Source organism: Lepus europaeus, chromosome 6 (assembly GCF_033115175.1).
Source record: "Lepus europaeus isolate LE1 chromosome 6, mLepTim1.pri, whole genome shotgun sequence".
Taxonomy (NCBI): Eukaryota; Metazoa; Chordata; class Mammalia; order Lagomorpha; family Leporidae; genus Lepus; species Lepus europaeus.
Window position 1 is genome coordinate 31,738,704 of NC_084832.1, and position 25,732 is coordinate 31,764,435.

Consider the following 25,732-nt stretch of genomic DNA (forward strand, 5'->3'; position numbering starts at 1 on the left):
CCAGATATTTCTGATATTCTCAAACAAACAAACATAAAAACCCCAAAATTTAAAAATAGCAAATGGATAGTTGGTATGTGCTTTATACCAAAACAGAACTAATTCTGACCTTTACCACAATTTTAAACAAAAGTTAGTTCAAACTTTTTTTAAAAGTTTAGAAGGTACAGTTACCTTTTCAGTCTATTTTTGTAGGCAAAGAGTTCTTTCTAAATACGGGTTAAGTCATAGAAATTTAAAATATTACATTTAAACTACATATAAGAACCTTAGAAAAATTGAAAGTGAGGTAAGAATATTATCCTTAATATAACACATATTGCAAAACTTGACAGAAACATTACTTCAGTGGCCATAGATTATTTAATATTTTCAGCAAACCGTGTTTATGGGAAGCTTTTGGTGAGTATGCTTGTAAACAAAGAATCCTCTGTAATAAAAGGATCCCCCTTATGTTTGCTTCAACTTAGGAAAGCATGAACATATTGAATTAAAAGTCTTATTATCAACCACTTTTTAGAAATTTGAAAGTCCTGCTCTACAGAAATTTAGAGTAATGGTAAAAATTTATTCCTAAGACAGTCCTCAATTTTTTTCATCTATATTCCTTGAAATATAATACTAATTGCATTATTTCTTTTTTTAAAACTTTTATTTAATGAATATAAATTTCCAAAGTACAGCTTATGGATTACAATGGCTCCCCCCCCCAATAACTTCCCTCCCACCTGCAACCCTCTCCTTTCCCGCTCCCTCTCCCCTTCCATTCACATCAAGATTCATTTTCAATTCTCTTTATATACAGAAGATCAGTTTAGTATATATTAAGTAAAGATTTCAACAGTTTGCACCCACATAGCAACACAAAGTGAAAAATACTGTTGGAGTACTAGTTATAGCATTAAATCACAATGTACAGCACATTAAGGACAGAGATCCTACATGATATTTTTTAAAAATTGATTAATTTTCTATGCAATGTCCAATTTAAAACCAAGTGTTTTTTTTTTCATTTTCAATTATCTTTATATACAGAAGATCGATTCAGTATATACTAAGTAAGGATTTCATCAGTTTGCACCCACACAGAAACACAAAGTGTAAAAATACTGTTTCAGTACTAGTTATAGCATTACTTCACATTAGACAACACATTAAGGACAGATCGTACATGAGACGTAAGTACACAGTGAGTCCTGTTGCTGACTTAACAATTTGACACTCTTGTTTATGGCGTCAGTAATCTCCCTAGGCTCTAGTCATGAGTTTCCAAGGCTATGGAAGCCTTTAGGGTTCACCGACTTGGATTTTATTCCAATAGGGTCATAGTCAAAGTGGAAGTTCTCTCCTCCCTTTAGAGAAAGGTACCTCCTTCTTTGGTGGCCCCTTCTTTCCACTGGGATCTCACTCGCATAAATCTTTCATTTAGGTTGTTTTTTTTTTTTTCCCAGAGTGTCTTGGCTTTCCATGCCTAAAATACTCTCATGGGCTCTTGAGCCAGATCCAAATGGCTTAAGGGCTGATTCTGAGGCCAGAGTGCTATATAGGACATCTCCTATTCTATGAGTCACTAATTGCATTATTTCAACTACATCTAACCAACATATATATTTTTCCTTGCTTGAAATGAATTCCAAATTCTAATTTAAGAGGCTGGGAAGACATTCACATTCCCCCAAAATGATTATCTTTGAAGACTTTTAACTGCCCAATTTATCCTCAAAAATAAGAAGACTTTTTTAGACATTTTTCTACTGAATAGAAGAGGGAAAGGAAAAAGGAACATAGAGGAAGCCTTCTGCTCAGATGTTCCAATGTAAGTGTTCATTCAACAAACATCTATTTAGGACCTGGAAGGTAAGGAACCCAGAGCCAGCCATTTATGATTCAGGAAAAATGATGATGGGTTAACTAATGAACATGCCTTCCAGGAATGGAATCCAGTCTGACACATCATGCCAGGAGTTTTATTTTAGTATGATGACAGAGGGCTTTACATACTGAGCCAGAGGTTGGAGTTCACAGTATGGACAGTCTGCCCTATGTTCATGTGAGGGTAGTGAAGTGACAATAATTGAGATGAACTTTGGTGAAAGTATTTCAACTGTATCAGTGAAGTGAATTACAAAGGATGAAGTTGGTTATCAGGAAAATTGATGTTTAGAGACCAGTCCTAAAATCTTGTTGAAATAATATAGGCTAGCCTCCATGCTGCTTTGCGTTTTGGAGATGAGATGTCCTTTAGAAACTTTTTGATGCCTTGACTAATTGTGGTGCTGAAGATCTCTAATTATTTCAAGAAAGCCAGAGCAAGGAGTGAGTGGGATCTCAAGATGGGCTTTGATAAATAGAAAGATGAGAAGAAAAGAGTTGATGTGTCTGGAAAAAATATAGATTTAACTTTAGATGGCAGCAAAATAATATTTATGATAATTAACTATAGAAGTTTTCATTAAACCCTTAATGCTAAATGTGATCCCAGGGGAAAAAATTTAGGGATATGCATATACCTGAATTAAGGAATGAAAATGAAAAAAGATATGCCAAAAAAAAAACCTTGAAGCATGTTACTACATAGAAATCAAGGTAAAAGAGCATACTACAAAAGGCAAATAAATACAATGTTTTGGAATGGTGCAGGGAGATGAGAGATGAAAAAGAACTTGTAGAGTCTTCAAAGGGGACAAAATCATTCATAAGAAATCCATTACTCCCAAATTTGACTATGTGCAGATAATTTTTTAAATAGGGTTTATTTCTATCTTCTACATTATAGTAATCTTTTAGTTTTATTTTTCTATTGAAATAAAAATTCTCCAGTTTTACTAAGGAAGCTCTTTTTTCAATTTAAATCTACCTGTATGCTTTACAAGTTTCCCCAGCAAAATATGCAGTGTCTAGGATGCTGTTTGTCCTTTGTGTTAGATAAAACAATGGCACTGGTGTAGTGATATGCCATGGAGGAAGAAAGAAAAAGCTTTGAGGAAGAATGAAAAAGTAAAGAAAGGGGTATATTTAAGCAATATCTCGACTTTATGCAGCTACAATGTTTACTATTCTAAGCAATGAATTTTAAGACATGAGAGTGGAATGTACTATCATAGAGATTTTGAAGGTATTATCATAAGTTTGCTCAATGTTTTCTCAAGACATTCAATTAGATTCTACTGTGCTTATTTAAATCTTTCACTTTTAGGTAAAATCACCTTGTCTTTATTTCCAAATTTTTTTCTGGAACTTAGAATTCCATCAAAGTATTAGTTGAAATGCTCAATCATCCTTTAAACACTACCTGTGTTGTCAAAAATAAATTGAAACTCTAAAATCCTTTAGCTAATGAAAATTCATGTGCTGTAATTTTGAAGTTCTACCAAAAAGTCTATGCCAATATATGCAAAATATTCTGACAGGTTACCCAAGCCACATTTAATAAAAATATAATTCCAATAAAAGTTTCTAATAATTTTGCTTAATTAAAATTTTACTCTTGTATAATGAATTATTAGGAAATATTTCCTTATTTCTTCTCACCAGCATCTAAATGTCATGGCTCTCTCCTCACCTCTGCCTCACTATTACCTTCTTAATATGATATTTGTATTTCTTACAAGGTAAATTAAAACCAAGTTTTTGTGTTATTCTACCCTGCTTTTCACCCTTAACCTGAACTTGGCATTATGACAGTTGAGAATGTAGAGAATGACGTCAGGTCTTCTTTGAGTTTTTGATTACTTTCCTCTCAATTTCCTCTGGTGCTTCACTCATCTTTAGTTACTTTCTTTGGCTCACAACTGAAGGTAACCAGCATGATAGGATAAACGAGTTATGTAAGGGGACGTCTTTGAACCATTAAAACCCACACTTGAGCTTCTATGGCGAATTTCAGGGTAACGTGAAACAACAGTGCTAAAGACCAGTAATTGTGGTGTGATAAACAAAGTTATTTGCTTTAAATGTTCATAGTGCATTTGCTTCATTTTTCATGCTTTCCTTTGAATTAATCATCTTTTTATTATTTGCACAGCTGGTAAATTACCAACAGATATTAGAAGTAAAAAACATTTGCACCATACAATTTGAAGTATTTCCTGTATGTCCCAAGATTTTTATCCAAGTCCCTCCTGAGAAACAATATGAATTCTAACTAGTAATTCTCCTGAATATATTTGAATACTTGAGGCCAGAATAATTGTTGCAGTTGTATTGCAGGTATTTTTCTAAACAAGCTATAACCTTGAATGAGCAAAGCTTACTACCGTTAGGTTGACACTGTCCTAATTGATCTAGTAGATGTTCTTATAGTTTTTCAAACTTCAACATTCTTTTTGACTTGATCATGTTTTTCCATTACTTGACAAATATATTTCACCAGTAATTTTTCTGTTCTCTTCCACTTGGATTATTTTTTAAATTCTGTGTATAAAGTTGATTGTGTGTCTCATTAAGAATTTTTTCCACTTTCCAAAAACCTCAGCAATAGTTTTTACTCACTTCAAGTTGTTACATTTATTCCTTGACTGCAGTTTTTCCTCTGTCTCTTATTAAAACCAACTCTCAGATTTTGAATTTAGCTCCTTAGAGGCCAACCCTTGGACTTCTGCTCATTTGGTTACATCTGTCCTTTACCAAGTGTTATAAATGTTAGCAAACACTCTGTGTATACATCTTTGTTAAATTGTTAAATACATCTTTGTTTTGTTAAGTAAATCAACTCACTTGTGCTTACCTACTGTCCATTGGGAGTTCTAGCTAATGCAGAAAACCATAGATGTATCTCTGGATGTTCTGGAAACAAGACAAACATTGGGGCCATCATCATGGCATAGCTGCATAGTGGGTGAAGCCACCAGCTGAGACACCTGCATCCCCTATGTGTGCTGATTCTCAAGACCAGGCTGCTCCAATTCCAATCCAGAGCTCTGCTTTTGCTCCTGGGAAAGCCATGAAGATGGCCCAAATCCTTGGGCCTCTGCACCCATGTTGGTGGCCTGGATGAAGATCATTGTCCCCAACCCCACCTCACCGCACCCCCATCAAACAGGTCTCAGGACATCTTTTGAAGTAGGTCTCCTGCAAGCTGTAGATGGAGCTGGAGTGTAGTATGAACAGATTCCCATCAGATCTGGTTAGAAAGGGCTTCATAACGAGAAGTGTATTCAATTAGTTTTTCATGTTTTTCCTGTTTTGATTTTCATGCTCATTTTCTTTCTAAATATGTATCTAAACACTTGTTTAAAAGCATTATGATTTCAAATGTGAATGACTAGCTAAGGGAAAAATTAATTGATTAGTATCTGGTTATACACATGCAACCAATCTGGGTGACAAGGGGAATACCAACCTACTTCAGAAAATTTCACAGCTCAGAGTCCAAACACTGACATTAAGCAACTCTAATGTGTACTGAATGTTTCATTTGCCGTTTACAACTCAGTTCCAAGCAAGCAACTGTCATGAGTCCAGTTTTCTGAAAATAGAATTTTGAAATTTGTGGACCTTGAATCAAGCTCTCTGTGTCTTGCTGTGTTTTGTTGCTGTGCACTGGTGTCAACAGTTGCCATGTTTCATGGAAGGTATTGATGCAACATCTATTGGGAATTAAAATCATTCTCTGTGACAATAGTTGCTGTGGTTTCTGAAGTAACATCACTGTCCTCAATATTTCTGGGCTTTCTGAATACCGAGCTTTTATCCTACATGTCTGGCTTTTAGTTTTCAGAAAAGTGAAGCCTGATAAACTTTCCTATTTGGCCTTAACATATCCTACGTTTCAGAACATGAAAAATAAAAGACAATCAGATTTGTAGTAGCAAAATCTATACAAATACGTATTACCTTCAACATTGATTATTGCTAATTTTACTTTTTTTAAATGTCTTAGACATTGGTTACATCCTATGCAGTGCATAAAGCATAACCTGCATGTAGGTGTTTAAATAGCAGCATCTGATCAATCAAGTATTTATACAAAATATCAATATTCCACTAGTCATTTTCAAGCACCATTTCAGTGTAACATATTTCCAGTTAAAAATTAGTAAAATGGTAAGTGTGACCAGTGTTTGTTAATTCTTATACCCAAATTTTCTATGTCAGCAAATCTATAGCATAGAAAATCACTGATATTGCTATGTATCACTCAAACAGAATGTCTTCCAGGATTATATTGCATATATTATGATTATATATACTTTATCATATATTCTGAGAATATTCACTTTTTTTTTATTCTTGCTTTAATTTCCTTATTTATAATTTCAATGATATTATGTAATCTGTTGAATAAATAAAAAAATGGAAATTGGAAATTATTTTGATAATACAAAAGTATATCATTTAATAAATTAATAATTTATATATATTAAAAGTCACATTATACTCAGCATAGTAAAAGTAATTTATAAATATTGCAAAATTAAATATATAATCTATTAAACAATTAATCTAAAATAGAAATTAAAAGATAACATCATTCAGCCAGTGCCGCGGCTCACTAGGCTAATCCTCTGCCTTCAGCGCCAGCACCCTGGATTCTAGTCCCGGTTGAGGCACATGATTCTGTCCAGGTTGCTCCTCTTCCAGTCAAGCTCTATGCTGTGGCCCGGGAAGGCAGTGGAGGATGGCCCAAGTGCTTGGGTCCTGCACCCTCATGGGAGACCATGAGGAAGCACCTGGCTCCTGGCTTCTGATAGGCACAGCACGCCAACCATAACAGCCATTTGCGGGGGGAACCAACGGAAGGAAGACCTTCTCTCTCTCACTGTCTAACTCTGCTGTCAAAAAAAAATAATAATAATAAGATAGCATCATTCATTAAACAATGGCAAAATCAGACCAGGTTATTTGACTACCAAATCATGACTCTGAATTCAATATTAACATTGTTATTTTACAAAGGAGATAATTAAGAATGTGTAGAACTGGCCGGCGCCGTGGCTTAACAGGCTAATCCTCCGCCTTGCGGTGCCGGCACACCGGGTTCTAGTCCCGGTCGGGGCACCGGATTCTATCCCGGTTGCCCCTCTTCCAGGCCAGCTCTCGCTATGGCCTGGGAAGGCAGTGGAGGATGGCCCAGGTCCTTGGGCCCTGCACCCGCATGGGAGACCAGGAGAGGCACCTGGCTCCTGGCTTCAGATCAGCGCGATGCACCGGCTGCAGCGGCCATTGGAGGGTGAACCAGCGGCAAAAAGGAAGACCTTTCTCTCTGTCTCTCTCTCTCACTATCAAAAAATAAATAAATAAATAAAATAATAATAAATTTAAAAAAAAAGAATGTGTAGAACTAAGATCTGAAACAGTAAAGAGATAAGTGAGCATTTCAATCTGTTTTCATTCAATTATGCAATACTGGTCTATTTACAAAACTTAATCAATGTTATGGAAAATGTATGTAAAAGTTACTTATTTTCTTTCTTTCTTTCTTTTTTTTTTTTTTTTTTTTTGACAGGCAGAGTAGACAGTGAGAAAGAGAGACAGAGAGAAAGGTCTTCCTTTTCTGTTGGTTCACCCTCCAATGGCCGCTGCGGCTGGAGTGCTGCGGCCGGCGCACTGCACTGATCCGAAGCCAGGAGCCAGGTGCTTCTCCTGGTCTCCCATGCAGGTGCAGGGCCCAAGGACTTGGGCCATCCTCTACTGCACTCCCGGGCCACAGCAGAGAGCTGGCCTGGAAGAGGGACAACCGGGACAGAATCCGGTGCCCCGACCAGGACCAGAGCCCGGTGTGCCGGCCCCGCAAGGCAGAGGATTAGCCTTATTGAGCTGCAGTGCCGGCCAAAAGTTAACTTATTTTCATTCCATAAAAATTTTTACCTTTTTGGATTGTGCTTTCTGTGAATAGAAGATATTAAATCATCCCCAGTTATTTACACCACTGAAAAGAAATTATGCTCAAAATCATTTTAAGAAAAAATTTTAAGTACCAATGAAAAGCATATGGCATCTGAAATTTTGCAAGAGAAAATCACATCTTAAGAGTACTGCCCACTTAACTGCATTTGTGGTATGCATTTGATTCATCCATCTGACACCCATCGTCATATGTGTTAAGTACAAAAGGACATAAACTTCCTGGGCTATGAGTCTATTGGCAATCCATTAACAGCCGTGAGCCTTGATGGCATGATTGTGGAGTCAAAAATGGTGCAAGAAATGCAGAAGTCCAAATTCTAAATGCATTAAGGGTATTTTAGTTATTTGTTGCACATAGATTTTACAAATCTCTTTAACAACATCATTCACCTATAATAGCTACATCAGGCACTATGATAAGAATTCTTGTCCAATCTATCTTTACCTGTCTACTACATATAGCAATTGGTAACTGAGAAGCTGTCATGGCAAACTAAGACAAACATTGATAATGAAAATAATCGTGTAACCACAGAGGGCTGTGACATATCTTGGCAGGTGCTCACTGTCTCTTGTTTTCAAAAGTAGCCCATGCTCACAGTAACTACTTCTGGGTATTTGCACCCTTCTCCATAGTGACCTGGCCCATCCTTGTCCTTGCTGGTCTGTCTTGAACTCTGCTCTAATCTTCCTTCCCTCAACTCTCCAGCTTCTTCAGGAAACTTCATATATCACTCACAGAGATGGCTTTAGCACAGAACTTCCATGAATATGGCATTCTCTCAGAAATACACAGCAGTTCAACTTCCAGTGTTTGAATATCAGAAGCCAAAATGATAACATATAGTGATTATGCTCTGTGAGTGTTGCACTGCCATGTCTACTTTCCTTTGTGGTCCTTCCACCATTGTGTGGTAAAAATATGTTATCTCATATCTCCCATGGTAGTACTGTGCACACTCATACTATATAGAGAGTATTAGTGTTTATATATATATGTATGTATTTTATGCATATGTTTATATATTTATAAATATATGTTTATATATGTATATATCATATACATCTTTATATATATTTATATATGTTTATATATGCTTATGTATGTATCATATACATACCTATATATCTATATAAAACCTCCTTGAAATTAAGGTAAAAACAACACCTATCCAGAAGACACACACACTCTTCTGAGGCACTTCTTGCCCAAAATGATGTACAGATATTTTACATTGTTATAAAGATAGGTTTTACATCCCTCTATTTTGAGTTATCTTCAGGGCTGATATTGTTACACAGCAGGTCAAGCTGCTTCCTAGAATGGTCACATCCATTTTCAGATAGTTCAAGTCCTACCCACTGTTCTTCCATTCCAGCTCCCTGCTAATGCACCTGGGAAGCAATAGACGATGGATCAAGTACTCAAATTCCTACCATCCACACAGGAGACTCAGATGGAGTTCCTGGCTCCTGACTTCAGCCTATCCCAGCCCCAGCTGTTACAATCATTTGAGGAGTGAACTAATAGAAGGAAGATATCTCTCTCACTTGCTTTCTTCCTCTGTCTCTATCTGCCTTTCAAAATAAATAAATTTTTAAAACCAAAGAGATATTTTCAGACAATGTCCAGACGATATATTAGTGCATATTCTCATAAAATAATCTCACTAAACTATCTTGTAGAGAATTATTTATTGTTACCCTAAGAACCCCAGAAAACAAAATTAATTATTTTTCAAAATATCTTTATTTTGTTTCATTTTGTTTTGAGCTAAAACTAAGCAGATTTGACACATAAATTCAACATAAATGACTTGAGTGAAAAATAATTTAGAGTTAAGAACCCATTAACTTACTTATCCAAATTTACTTGCCAAACCGAGAAATCAGATGTTTACTGACATAATTTCTAATTGCCTTTCCAAGTTCTCCTCAGTTCTGTTAGAAAACTACTTTTTTAATTTTTTATTTAAGAGGTAGAGAGAGAGAGAGGGAGCTCCCACATCCTGGTCCACTCCCCCAAAACTAGAAGAGCTAGGACTGTTCCAGGGCTGAAATTGAGATCTAAAAATTCAATCCAGGGCTCCTACGTGTATTGCAGGAATCTAATTACTTGCTGCCTCCCAGGGTTCACATTGGCAGGTAACTTGAATCAGGAACTGGAGCTAGGAATCAAATCCACGCAATCTGATGTATCTCATGCTCACCAACTGCCAGGATAAATTCCTGCTCCAGAAAATGTCTGAAAGTTCCTGAGACAAGTGTGGAAGACTATTTTATATTGATATAAAGTTACATTAACCTTTCTATGATTGCATTCTCTATCATTTCCTGTATTTCTCCTGCTCTACATTCTAGCGTAGTATATTAAGACCTACTTCATGTTACACAGTCTCCATGACACTTAAATGCGTCCCTTTACTTTATAGAAGAAAAAATAAAAACAAATCTTCCACCTTGAGTGCTGCAGTTGTACCAGCAAGGGTCTATGATAGCACTAAAATATGATTTTACTTACTTAGTCTCATATTTTCCTATTGGATTGCTTGAGGTCACAGGAAATGACTATGTTTCTCTTTGTATTTTCAAGAGTTACCAGACTGTTTGGCACATAGTAAGTTCTGGATAAATATGAGGATTATTCAAAAAATTCATGGAAATGGAATGAAAATATAAACATTTTGGTGCAAAAATAATTTTGAAATCCAGGTGTACATGAGATCTTTAAAAATTTATAGAAAATGTGTATTACCTAAAAGCTATGCATGCCTTTCAAAATGTTTTACTCAAAAATAAACTAGTTTTTAAATTACACTTCCCATGTACTTTTAGAAGTACCTTCACATTTAATAGATAATAAATATTATGTGACAAATTTCATAAAGAGGGGCCTGAAACAATCAGATAGTTTATGTAGAAATGATGTAAAGGAGAAAAAGAATAGAGATACTGAGACAGGTTCAAGAGAAGGACAGCATAAGGTTAAGTTATGTAGCTCTTCACTGAGAAACTTAACAAATACTTGAGAGAATTTTCCCTCTAAGCATCCAGGCTGCATTTCCACACCAGCTGAGCAGGCCCCTGAAGACTCGGCTTTTGAGAAGGACTTGAGGCAGGAGTTAGCGAAGCAGATGTGAGGAGCACTTGAGCGGCAATGCTGTCAGTGTACACGGGATTTCCAACTACAACAGCCTTTTATAACAGTGAGAGACAAAGGGAGATGATGTGAGGCGTCACACTCACCTGCCACAGCATAATGAAAATGGAGTCCATATAACTAAGATAATTGACAGTTTCTATGTCCCAGGTACTAAGCCATCATTTCTTTTTTTTTTTTTTTTAATTTTTGACAGGCAGAGTGGACAGTGAGAGAGAGACAGAGAGAAAGGTCTTCCTTTTGCCGTTGGTTCACCCTCCAATGGCCGCCGCGGTAGCGCGCTGCGGCCGGCGCACCACGCTGATCCTATGGCAGGAGCCAGGTGCCTATCCTGGTCTCCCATGGGGTGCAGGGCCCAAGCACTTGGGCCATCCTCCACTACAATCCCTGGCCACAGCAGAGAGCTGGCCTGGAAGAGGGGCAACCGGCAACCGGGACAGGATCGGTGCCCCGACTGGGACTAGAACCTGGTGTGCCGGCGCCGCTAGGCGGAGGATTAGCCTAGTGAGCCGCGGCGCCGGCCTAAACCATCATTTCTATCTTTCCTTTCACTACCAAGATGTTTACATACATTATGTATGAATGTATTGTGCAATATTAAAAATGCAGGTAAATTCTATGTAACATTTATGTAGCCCTTTTAAAAAATCAATTTTACTAAACTATATTGATTGTCTAAATTATTCACCTATATGCCCACTTATTCTATATTGTGAAAGTGCACAAACAGGTTGAGAAATTGAATGCTGTTGATTAAAGCACCTGGCCTGGACATGGTATATAAAATCCTCTAAATAGAACATTATACTGCTGGTGCCATTGAATGATTCAAATACTTACATTATATACTCATCAAACTGCATCAGTCAATTTTCTAAATCACTGCCAATATGCTTCATACAATTCATAAAACTGTGACATTAATTTTAAGATTAACTACATAGTTTCTAAGAAAATTTAAAGATCTACATTTCTTATACATTTTATTGTTATGAGTAAAACAAACCCCACTGTATGTATCAAGACCATTCAAATTGGATTAAACTGTTTGCTGGGATCTTAGTTTATTGGATATATAAAAATATACACATCAGGCTCCTAAAGGAATATCCTACACAATGATGGTGTATAAATAGCAATAGTGTAATTGGCTCCTAACATCTTATGAAATCAGATCATTTAATCTAAACTTCAAGGAACCACGAGCCCTTTCATAATGACAGAACTACCTGTGATTAATTTCTGTAAGCAAGCGATGCTTATTAGAATAAAGTTAGATTTGCATTCCATGCCTTCGTATACAAAACATGGCCTCTGACCCAGTTTCTTGAAAATGATCGGAGAGGTTGTTATAATTGTAGGAACTTAGGTTGCTCCCCAGATATATTGACTCAGAATCTGCATTTTTTAAATTTTATTTATTTATTTGAAAGAGCCACATAGAGAAGAGAAGAGAGAAAGAGACAGAGAGAGAGAGAGAGAGAATCTCCCATCTACTGGTTCACTCCTCAAATGACTGCAATGACTGGGACAGACCCAGGCCAAAGCCAGGAACCAAAAGCTTCTTCTAGGTCTCCCATATGGTGCAGGGGCCAAAGGACATGGGCTATCTTCCCTCCCACTGCTTTCCCAGATCATTAGCAGGGAGCTGATCAGAAGTGTAGAAGCTGGAACTCAAACCAGCTCCCATGTGATATGCTGGTGCTTTAGGCCCCAGAAACTGAATTTTTAATTTTTTTATTTATATAAGATAAACAAATTTCATATATACAGATTTAAGAACATAATGATATTCTCATGTAATTTCCATTCATATATTTGAAAGGTGCTGGCCTGAAGCTCAAGTTTTACTTAGTTTTCCATTATTGAAGCTATATTTTGTTTTCAGAATTGGAAATCGATGATGATAATGCTTTTTGCTTTAATCATGTTAGGCCAGTGGCTTTCCTTCCTTGGTTTGTACAACTGAGAAGCAATTTTTCTGAGTAGCTACCTGAAACTTTTCTCACCTTCTCTTGGAATATAATTTAGTTAGCTTCCCTCATTAGCAAAGTTAAATTGTTTAAATATGATGAGAACATCCCAATCACAGGCAGAAAAATATGACTGTTTTAAATCAATACATTGTTTCCTTTTTTAATCTGAAATAGTTTTAGGCTAGGGCAAAGTGACAAAATTATAAACAAATTTATATTAGTGTTGTTTATTGGGAGAATCTTGTAGCAGGAATCTAGTAAAGTATAGCTCAAAGTAATTATAAATCAGAACAAATCAACAAGGTGCAAGAAAATACATTAGCTAGAACTTTGTTTTTGCTTTGTATTTCAATAATAAAGCATTGAAAAGTTTGTTTCCTACTATTATGCATTGTTATTTATTCTCTCTTTTCTGAAGAATGCTTTCTCTCAATGACTCTATTACAGACAAAAATGTGCCATGAGGAAATCAACATAGGACAAATGTAAACTAGAAGTAATATTTTAATTATGTTGAGCAACAAATCCGTTTTCTCCTAGATGAATTTTTACATTTTTGAAACTCTCATGAGATCTAGAGTTGGTTAAATGAAAATGTTTGCCTTAAGTTTAGGCAAGTCAGTAGACTCTGTGTTTGGAAGGTGCCTTCAGAGAAGTCACATGGCTCATACCACACTGCTGTACAGTCAACCGGAGGAAAAGACACTGCCAACTTGTTCAATGAGTCTCTTTTCCCCTGTTGGCATGCTCAAGAAAATAGAGATTTTTCCCTTAGTAATTTTCTAACTAATATATCTGTACTCTAGAAATCTAGGACCCTCAATTCAAAACGCTTTTCTAGGACTTGATCCTCAAACAACAAATTAGCACCAATGGCTCCTGTAAGACGCAAAAATAGCATAACATTTTTAAAATGTTCATAATTTGTTTTTATCTTCTTGAAAGTCAGAGTGACAGATAGAGAGAGAGAGAGAGACAGAGACAGAGACAGAGAATCTTCCATCCACATAGTAATGGGCCTGACTGAAAACAGGAGACTGGAATTGCATCTGGTCTCACCTGTGAATGGCAAATGCCCAAGTACTTGAGCCATCTGCTGTGAGACAACACAAAAATAGCATAACATTTTTGAACTTGGGAATTAATTTTCCATAACTGTTCCAGCCCCTATCTCACTACCAACAAGTTACAGTTAGTAACACTGATCCGTGATTGGATAATAAATAACTGAATATTAATTATTTTAAGATTAAAAAAAATTCTAACTTGAGACTTTAGAAGATATCCAATTCAACGTCATAATTTTAGGAAGGAAGAAATAGAAATCAAAGAGTACAGGTGATTTTCCAATGTTACTTTTTATTTAGTGCCAGAAAAATTACTAGAATCTATGTTTCTTACCATTTAGTCTTATGGTTTATATGTGACAACACCCTGCCACTTGATTTCATAAACATCAATATCATCAGAGAATCCAATGACTCATAAGTATTTTCACATGTGCATTTGTTGTATAAAGGTGGCATGCTTTACATTAGAACCCTAAAGTGAAGTGCTCAGAATTCTGAAGTGAAAATGTAAACCACACTAATGATATCCCATGGTTATTTCCCAATGACAGGAAAAGAAACATCTTGTTTCTAACTATTTGCAATTTGATGTAAGAGGTTTGTCACAATGTGTTGATCAGTCATTGTGTGAATGCAATAATTATTTTTCTTATATTTATATTAATATTGTCAGATTTTCCAAATAACTATACCTTCTAGAAACCTAATGACATGACAATGTAATAGTCAATGTTAGCCACTATTCAAAGATCACTATTTGATTTCAGTAAAAATTACCTTTCTGTTATATAAATCTGGACAATAAATAATCTGTAGGTTTAACTGTTACTTGTTCATCTATTTATTTCCAGAATTGCTTTATTTGCTAATATTCTTCAATGTTTACAATTCTAAAATGTCAAACTATAAATGTATATATATCCAAAATATCTTGCATCTGTTTTTGTTACTCTATATTAATTTCATTTCCTATAAATTTTGTGACATTTTCTGTCACTGTTATGACTATCTTACTAATTATCAATATTTAGTCTTAATAAATATTAAGAAATCTGTCTACATATTTCATTCAGTTTTAATAGGAAATTCTATAACTATAAAAAATTTAGCTATTGGAATCTTCAAGCCCATTTTAACTCAATATAGGTAGGCATCATCCTCTGAAACTGGTAGGTGGTATATCAGTTAGGTTTTCTTAATACAGCAAAATACCTTAGCTAATTACCTTTATACAGAGAAAGGTTTGTTTAGCTCACAATTTTAGATGTTTAAGTCCAAGATTTGGCTGTCCCATTGGCCTGGCATCTGCTGAGGGTGGCAGATGGCAGTGACAGAGTCCTTGCAGAGGAAAGATCACATAGTGAGCCAGGAAGCAGAGAAGAGGCTGGGCCAGTCATGCTTTTATTTCAACGCTCTTGTGAGAATTACCATACAAAGGCATGTACCCAGTGACCTAAGGACCTCTCTCCAGGACCACATCCTAAATACTATAATTGGATTAAGTTTCTACTCTCTTAGTATCATTAACTTACAACTTCGGGATTTGAAGTCCTGCATGAGTTTGAAAACCAAATCACGTTTATACCGTAGCAGCTTTTTTTTTTTTTTAAATCCACAGTCAGATTGATTTCTAATTCCATTCCGTTCAAACTTGCTTACAAATGGAATTCAGTTTTTTCATCAAATTTCAGAGCATCAGATTTAGTTTGATCTTGTGGCTTGACATAAGATACGTCTACCATTTTTCAGTGTAGTGCTGTTTTGTCCACTTGTTTTTTTTATATCAGACATTGGTTTCATATTGCCTTTCCCTGTTTCTTTTTCTGGGCCCTGAAGTGATGACTACACCTGATTTTCACTGAGTGCTTACTACAGACCAGGAATGATGCCTCTTCATTCTAATGCTCTCTAATGCAGATGGACCCTCATAGATGACACTAGCACCCCTCACTGAACACATGAAAAATCTGACACTCAGCGAGTTTATATAGCTTTCCAAAGAGCATAGCAGGTAAAAAAGCGACAAGCAAAAAGAAAACTTTTTTTTTTCTTTACATCAAACCCAAATTGTCCTACTACACACTTTGCCTTTTACTGCACCTCAAGTTTCTTTATCCATTATCTTATGACAGGGCTCTTAAACTCATTACGGGAGTCTTTCACTCTCATTGTTTCTCTTTGTTGAAAATGCTCTTTCTCTTTTTGCTAATGCTCTTGCTATATAATCCATGTATTTATATATTAATCTTGATAACTAAATAAATGATCTCATTTCCGTAGAATGTTGAGCTTTCAATACAAATTGTCCTGTTCTCAGTAGCTTTTCTAAAACCTATTTTCCTCTTACATTTTACAAATTTAAGTATTTCCAAGAAGTACTCCCATTCTTCCTCAAATGCCAGTCTGGTTACTGTGGAGACATAAATGTAAGCTAGAAAGAGATCAGGCCACTAATTGATACCGACAGTCAATTAGAGCTTCAAAGGAGCTGGTTCAGTGATTTACACATAGAGAACTTGAGAGAAAGATTATAGTCTGTTGTGGTATAATCTCTGTTGCTTCACTGTGCTCCAGAGCTATATATGCTACTGGATGCTTTCTGCAGAAACTAAGCAGGTTTCTCACTCATTGCCAATGGGATGCCAGCATTATGGGAAACAATGATATTGTGTGATTTGAACCCATTAGCTTTTCCTTTTTAAAGTACCAGACTGAACCAACTCTGACTCTGTTCAGGTCAAAAGTCTTCTTAATCTCTGTGTTGTGCTGATCAAACCTCCAGCTGTCGGGTCGAATTATTTCCATTGGGCCAGGTCTATTTGTGATTAATTAAAATTTCTTCCTGATTGCATACAGTTCTTTAAAATGTATAATCCTTTTATTGTGTAGCGAATTGAGAATATGGTCCTAATTTCAAAAAAAATTCATGTGGGCTTCTCAATGAAATGTAAGTCACCAATTTTAGTAAAGTGAAGAAAAAATAAAACATTTTCCTATTTTTGCATAAGTGTCTTGTTGCCATAATCAAAAGAAAATTATATCTGAATTATTGTAGAATATAAGAGTTGATTAAAAGAAAAAATGTTTTAGATAAAAAGAAGATATATATTTTTCCAGGAGTATTTTAATTTTAAAATTATAAACATGGTGAAAAACAGAAAGTCTTAAGTGACAAACCCTTTATCCATTAGACCACTGACATTCAAAAACTCAGTCCAGCTTTCTAGAAGGTTATTCTGTACTTTAAATACAGAATTGGCTCAAAGTTTTATTTTCTTTCTCTCTCTCTCTCTCTCTCTTTCTCTCTGTAGTTTAGATTTAAGTGCATTATTTATAATTTTAAACTACATTATTAATTATAATGTGATTAAGTACATTTTTATAATATTGAATTTACTATGGGAGATAAGGTAGCTTTCTTCCTGCTAAGAAAATACTATCTGTGTTAGTTAAAATCTTTCACACATACTTTTTCAAAACCAGGAAGATTATGAAACATCAATTATTTACAAAAAACAAACTCAATTTTTCGTAACATTGATAGTGTTCACAGAGGGGATGGAAACTATATGTAAACATGTATACACATGCATATATGTATGTATGTATGTGTATACACTGAGTACATATATACATATGTCTATGTATGTATACAAAAGTGCACAAATAGGTATATGAAGCAAAAGACCAAGTGATGGAAAACTTTAAGTCCTTGTATGAAGAGTAGTGAAGAAAGAGGATAAAAAGGGAAAGTGAGAGACAGAGAGCAGTAGGGATGGGATTCTCAGAAAGGGGCAAGCAAGGAAAAATAGGAAATTCTCAAGGCCAGAAGAAAGGAGAGCCTTTGAAAGTCTAGTTATCTCTAAGCAAAAGACAAAGGAGAAAGCTTGTGTCCTGGATGGGTTAGCAAAGCACTACCCTCTCAGATTTTTCTGGGAGCAGAATTCAAATGGTCTGCAACAATGAATTCACCCCTGGCTCTTGCCCAGGTATGGTCCCTGGTCAAAGTTGAGGGTAAGCGAATTGGAGTGTGTGAAAGGAGTGCACAGTGCATTTTTGATAAGACATATCATAGGAAACAGTCTGACACTTCAGTTAAATATTGACAAAGATTCTTTACTTAGCCGAACTTCAGTCAAGCTTCTGAAAATCCTCAAAGACCAATGCGTGCACTTCCTTGTGAAATTCAGCTTTAGCAAAGTACTTTGCTAGATGAGTTTGGCTAGAATCCCCCAATCTTAATATCTGATCACCTTCAATGTCTGATCAACTTCCATATCTTCCACCATCCTCCACATCTGGTCACTCTGACATATCCAGGAAAAATCCTGTTTTTCAGTTAGCCTTGAAATTTCCTCTTGGTAATTTTCCATCTACTGACTGAACTCCACATTTCTCTTTAGCAATAAACTCCACTTGTCCATGCTGTATTTGGAGTTGAGCCCAATCTCTTTAAGCAAATGTGAGACGCTATTGCAGTGATCCCTGTAACTGTCCTGATGGTCCTGAATAAAATCTTCTTCACCCACTATCACTGAATCATGTTTTCTTTCTCAATGTGACTCCTAAGTTTAGTGGTCTTGAAACCAAGAAGTAAAGGAAACTTGTATACTCAAAATTTTGAATCAAGAAGAATCTACTTAATCATTGCACTGAAAAATTGACACAGATCTATAATATACAATTTCTATATATGAAGATGTGGAGGGGAATATTGTTTGTTGGGAAGCCTTGTACATCTTTGCATCCAGAGCCAACTTAAATAAGAATAAAGGAATTTTGTTGTTGCTTTTAAAGAATTTATTAACACATTAGAATCTCATTGTCACAGCAAATGCACGATAATTACTGTAACATAATTCTCACCAATTCTCATATTAAAGTGGTACTAATGTAAGGACAATATAGCTTCTAGTTACAATTCTAAGAATATAATGATATTTCATTTCCTCCCACCCTTTACTTTCTCTCTTTTTCTCTCTTTTTCTTTTTTCTTTCAAGATAACATTCTTTTAAAGACTTAGTTTTTTTTTTTATTTATTTTAAAGGCAACTTTACAGAGAGAAGAAGAAACAGAGATAGAAACATATCTCTCACTTGCTGTTTACTTCCTAAATGACCACAATGCTTAGGGCTGGGCCAGGCCAAAACCAGGAGCCTGGAGCTACATCTGGGTCTTCCAAATAGAGGCAGGGTCTTTTGTCAGTTGCATTCATATTTTGTTGGGTACGATCATATTTATGATTTTTATGTCTTCTTTCTGAATTAAACTTTTTGTCAATATAATGCCTTTCTTTGTCTCTTTTTACAGTTTTTTTTTTTAAGTCTGTTTTATCTGATATGAGTATAGCTACTCCTGCTTGTTTTTGATTTCCATTTTCCTGGCGTTATCTTTTTCCAGCACTTCACTTTCAGTCTACCTGTATCTTTATTTGTGAATTAAGTTTCTCATGGGCAGAATACACTGGGTTCTTGGTTTTCAATCATTCACACAACCTAAATCTTTCAGCTGAGAAATTTAATGTTTACATTCAAGGTTAGTGTTGAGACATAAGAACTAACGCTTACCAATTTGATCGGTTTCTGATTATAGCCGCTGTGCTAGTGGATTTGGTAGTGCTGTGTGTTTTCACTTCTAATGTACGTCTTCACTGGATTTACTATACTTGGTTGGAATATCTCTTCCAGAGATAATGAGTGCAGGCAGATTTTTCCCTTGCTCCCAACTGGTATATCTCAGCGGATTTGAAGAATTAGTATTGATTGTCACAGTGCTAGTGTTTCAGAGTTCAGTGAGGTCATCCAACTGCAGTGCAAGCCAGGTGTTGGGGATGAATCAGAGCAATGTTGACAGAGCATTGCAGGTACCATGAATGAGTGTGAGTTACTCCAATAATTTAACACCATCATCAACAGCCCCATTTCCCAAGCAGGGATGAAACTGGTTTCAGTTCTCATAAAGCATGCAAATGTGTTCCTGTGGTTTGTGAACAAGAATTCCAGCACCACAAGCTAGCAGATGCATAGATAATTAATAAATTTTTTAAAAATATCATGTAGGATCTCTGTCCTTAATGTGCTGTACATTGTGATTTAATGCTAGTACTCCAACAGTATTTTTCACTTTGTGTTGCTATGTGAGGGCAAACTGATCTTCTGTATATAAAGAGAATTGAAAATGAATCTTGATGTGAATGGAAGGGGAGAGGGAGCGGGAAAGGGGAGGGTTGCAGGTGGGAGGGAAGTTATGGGGGGGGGAGAGCATTGTAATCCATAAGCTGTACTTTGGAAATTTATATTCATTAAATAAAAGTTTAAAAAAAAACACACTTATTATTGTCTGCTGCGGATTTTCTACCTCCATGCAAGAATCTTATGATTTTTGAGGTTCCCATATTTTTCATCATGACAAAAAAAAAAAAAACTTTATCATCTTTTTCACTAATCTATAGACCTAAAGAGAACAGTGTCTACAATACTATTATATGCAGTGTATTTCTCAAGAGTGATAATATCAGCATCTGAATCAGATCATTCTTTGATATAAGGAACAACTTTGTAGTAGGGAATGCCTTGTAGGAGGTTTCCCAGCTTCCTAGTCCACTATCATATCACTGACATCCCTCTGAAAATTCAGTTTACCATTGTGATCCAGGATTTAATAAAATAAAGAATCAATGAAAACAACATTATAATATTAAGTAGAAGTTCATAGAGTGAGATGACTATGAGAGAGAGTTAAATCTTCTGAGAGTGGAAGACCTACAGTGGAAAATCCAGATAGTGGACATGTAGGATTCACCACAAGGAGGAAGAGGGGACATATTAGAGGCAACTACAGACCAAAAATCTAAACCAGAACTAACCAACTACTCTTCTATCTTCAGAAAACCATTGCAAATGATCTCTTCATTATCAATCACCAGTGAATCCTCGATCCTGAAAGATACAAGCATCTTACTGCTTTATGACAGGAACATCAGAGGAAACAAATGCTTGATGGCATCGTCTTAACTACATCCATCGAGCTCTGCCTGGCAAACATTTTCCTCTGTCATTTGTACTCAGAGGGAATTCCTTGAGGGAAAAAGGAATTATCAGGTTTTGAAATCAAGTTTGTAAGTTAGAGTTCTATAATTCTTATGCATGAGGAAAGAATACATATCTATTCTTCTCCACTTTAAAAAGCCTGAACCAAAAAAAAACAATCAAAAGTTCTCTATTGCATTATGGCAGTCTATATAATTATGGTAGAGGTGGAAAAGAGAGAAATTAAAATTATATTTCTCTATATTAATGCTAGATCATTACTCCAAAATGCTGCTCTTAAATTGAGATGTTCAAAAAATTTATATTTTAGGAGAATAAATGGCTTTGAAAAGTGAATATCTATCTCAAATTTATTACTAAAATAAGTATAACTTCTGTTTCCTTTGTTTACTGAATTTATTGTGATGTTAAAATTACTTACTTTACATTAAGTTGCTCCTGATTGGTGCCATAGAAAATTTTGGAGCAATTATAAAATTAAGTAACGTTTTTAAATGTTCAAATTTCCAACAAATTTTTGTTCAACAAATATTTCCTTCTTATATTTGTAAAACAAACATAAAAGAAAGGCATCACAAGCTTCTGGATTTGGAAGACACTAAGAAGTAAAACTAAAGTAGACTCATATTCATTTTCCTGTCATTTGGGTTTGCTGATGAACTCAATTTTACTACAGGACTCATAAGAAATATGATTCTTAGAAATAATTACTGGCCGGCGCCGCGGCTCACTAGGCTAATCCTCCGCCTTGCGGCGCCGGCACACCGGGTTCTAGTCCCGGTCGGGGCACTGATCCTGTCCCGGTTGCCCCTCTTCCAGGCCAGCTCTCTGCTGTGGCCAGGGAGTGCAGTGGAGGATGGCCCAAGTGCTTGGGCCCTGCACCCCATGGGAGACCAGGAGAAGCACCTGGCTCCTGCCATCGGATCAGCGCGGTGCGCCGGCCGCAGCGTGCTACCGCGGCAGCCATTGGAGGGTGAACCAACGGCAAAAGGAAGACCTTTCTCTCTGTCTCTCACTATCCACTCTGCCTGTCAAAAAAATAAAAAAATAAAAAAAAGAAATAATTACTGTAAAAGCTCAGGTGCTTTAAAGCATATGTTATTTGAGATTTATGTCCTCAAATTGGGGAAATTAGCTCTGCTTTATCCCCTTATTCCACCAACACTTCATGAGGTTTGGAAAACAAATATGTGTGTATATGGGTGCATCCCAAAGCATCAAAAGAAAATTTTTGTATCTGAGAAGACCCAATCCACACATCTCTCACTCTTTTTTGAAGATTTATTTATTTTATTTGAAAGTCACAATTCCACAGAGAGAGAAGGAGAGGTAGAGAGAGAGAGGTCTTCCATCCACTGGTTCACTGCCCAACTGGCTGCAGCAGTCAGAAGTGAGCTGATCCAAAGCCAAGAGCCAGAAGCCTCTTCCGGGTCTCCCATACGGGTGCAGGGGCCCAAGGACTTGAGCCATCTTCTACTGCTTTCCCAGGCCATAGCAGAGAGCTGGATGGGAAGTGGAGCAGCCAGGTCTTGAACCCAGACCCATATGGGATCCCAGCTCTGCAGGCGGTGGCTTTACCAGCTATACCACAGTGCCGGGCCCACGCACCTCTCTTAAAATGTGTAGCTTGTTTGCCTGGAAGACTAAGTGCATTTTGGAATAACTTTGTTTTAGCTACAAATAACAATATTCTCAAGTCCTAGCAGCCAGGCTCTGCATTAGCAAACCTTTTGAAGGGCTTCTTTCACTGCCTTTTTCTGTTGTTTTACACTCACCCAGGTCCCTATCATCATTTTTTTTTAAAGATTTATTTTGTTTATTTGAAAGACAAAGTTACAAAATGAGGTAGAGATAGAGAGCTCTTCCATCTGCTGGTTCACTCCCTTGATGACTGCAACAGCTGGATCTGCACCGATCCGAAGCCAGGAGCCAGGCGCCTCTTCCAGGTCTCCCATGTGGATGCAGGACTTGGGCCATCTTCTACTGCTTTCCCAGGCCATGGCAGAGAGCTGGATCTGAAGAGGAGCAGCTGGGACTAGAACCAGCGTCCATATGGGATGCCAGCGCTTCAGGCCAGGTCTTTAACCCTCTGAGCCAACAGTGCCAGCCCCCATCATAATTTATTTAAAAAATGGAAGGAAGGAGGGAAAACAGGCAAGCTTGATAAAAATAAGGTAGCAAAGTGTGTCATGTTTTAATATTGTATGAAAACCAAATGTACACTTTTGTCACCTGCTTAACATATAAACCTGTGGATAAAATTCTTCAGCAAACAACAGGTTTACTGATTATAAAGCCACTGGCAGAGCTGTTTTGCCAGTGTGTGCCTTTTTTGAGAAGAAAAGGAAAGAAAGAAAAAGATGATTTGAAAACGAGCCACCTTAATTTTAATTTTCCCAGTCAATATGTTGCCACAGCAACAAAGTTCTTGCTAACCTGGAAAAGACTGATGTCTTTGCTTCAATCAAGATGCAAAGCCTAGAAAAGAAAAAAAAAAAAAAAGCAAAAACAAATGCAATGAAAATGCATCATTTGATTACTTGGAAATGTGAATTGCCCTGAGCTGGCTGTGAGCCATAGTTCTTATCCACAAAATCCTTCAGCACGTATTCAAGTTCCTCAACAGTGCAATACTTCATTTCCATTAATTAAATAATTACACCAAATGCTGTCTCATGATAACATGCAGTTGAACTCATTCACTGCCACAACAGTCATCATTCAATTTAAAACTGAATAGTGACTGTCTCTATTATTCTGCCATGTATTGACAAGATGATGTTTAACTTGACTTACTAGGAGTGATTGTATCCAGTGGAAAAGTATGAGAACCAGGAAAATACAGCAGATAGAAAAGACCATAACAATTCCTGTATTTTTAGTTAAATATTTTTTGGCTACATGTCCTCAAACTTTTTAACCTCTGAATCTTCACTTAAATGAAGGTTAAATAAATTTAACAATAAAAATTTTAATAATAAATAAATAAAATAATTACTTAAATTGTTAAGTGTTTTGTACTGTTTATAATGAAAATGACATAAACAGTGCAAGAGGAGACAACACTAGATCCGGATATGCAACAAATTTAAAGGCAGGGGAAACAAATTGAGTAGTAAATGAATTAACAGAACAGTGGTCTTAACTGAGATTCCTAGAAAAGAAACTGAAGAACAGTATGCAAATATAAATGGAATTGCAAATAGACTCAGGGGCAATCTGCAGAAAGTAGAGTGATAAGGAAGAAAATAGTTTGCCTGAAAAACCACCCTCAAGAAAACTTAGCCTCAAGAGAACTCAGATTTTGTAAAAATTTTATTTCCTGTGTGTTGCAGGAGTGGCACAACGTCCACTCCGGAGGCTAAGATATCAGGGAGTTAATGAGGGAAGGTGTCCAACAGCTCAAAGTAGGAAAATTAATTTAAAATGTGCATATTAATGTTGAGGCTATAATTGTCTTCTCATCATGCTACCAAAACTCTCACTAGAAAAGAGTCAGTCTTCTAGATATGAAGTTAAAGGATTCTGAAGAAGTTAAAAACAATGACACACACACTTGAAGATTCCTCCACAGGGCAGTGACTGAATCTCTGCAGACTTTCCATTCCACGTCGGCTGATCCGTACTTAGCCCAAAATCTCCACATAGTTGAAGAAATGCCTGAAGATGAAAGAAAATAGCAAGAATAAAAAGAAAAATAAAAACACAAATGTAACAAAGACATTACTGAGCAGAGAAAACAAAGAGAAGTAAAACTATAATTAACTATACAAAGAGATAGAAAAAGATACTGAATCCATTAAACAAAAATTAAGTGTCATCAAATGGAACTATTTTTTATTGGAAAATAAAAATATGCTACCTCAAATTTAAAAAATGAACAAATTGAGTTCTAAAAATCCTAAAAAAGAATCTTAAAATGTGAAAGGTACAGATTATAGGGAATACAATGAAATGAAATTAGATCATCAGTAAAGGTGCTCTAACTTCCAAATTATATAATTAGAGAAGTAAAGAATGGAGAATAAACTACCAAAGAAAGAAACAACTAATTTTTTCACAGAAATGCTATCAGATTATTCTGTAACCTCATTGAAAGTTCTTTCACTAAAATGAACCCAGACAAATATATCATTTATATATTTCAAAATGCTACCTTTTAAGATATTATAAAAACTAAATAAAAGGGAAAATGAGAGACCACAAAAGATCAAGTACATGAATGACAGAATTCTTGAGCAGTACTACAAAACAGATATAAACATGAAATAGATTAAAATGCCCAGGTAACTAACAATTTATTTTGAAAGTAAAATCAAGATATTTTTAAGATATAGATGCAATTTTTTAATTACAATGTATTTGTCATAAATCCTTTTGTAGGAAGCTCCTGGATCCAAGATATACTCCTACAAATCAAAGAAAGAAAAAGGAACAGTCAGTCAGGGTTATCCAGAGATATAAAACCAGGAGGATACAGACATATGTTCAGATGTAAATACAGAATCTCTATGTGGATACATAGAAAAGGAATTATTGTAAGGAATTAGCTCCCATGATTATGTAGGCTGAGAAACCCATTATCTCTCCTGCAAAGTAGAGACCTGAGGGAGCTGGTGGAGTAATTC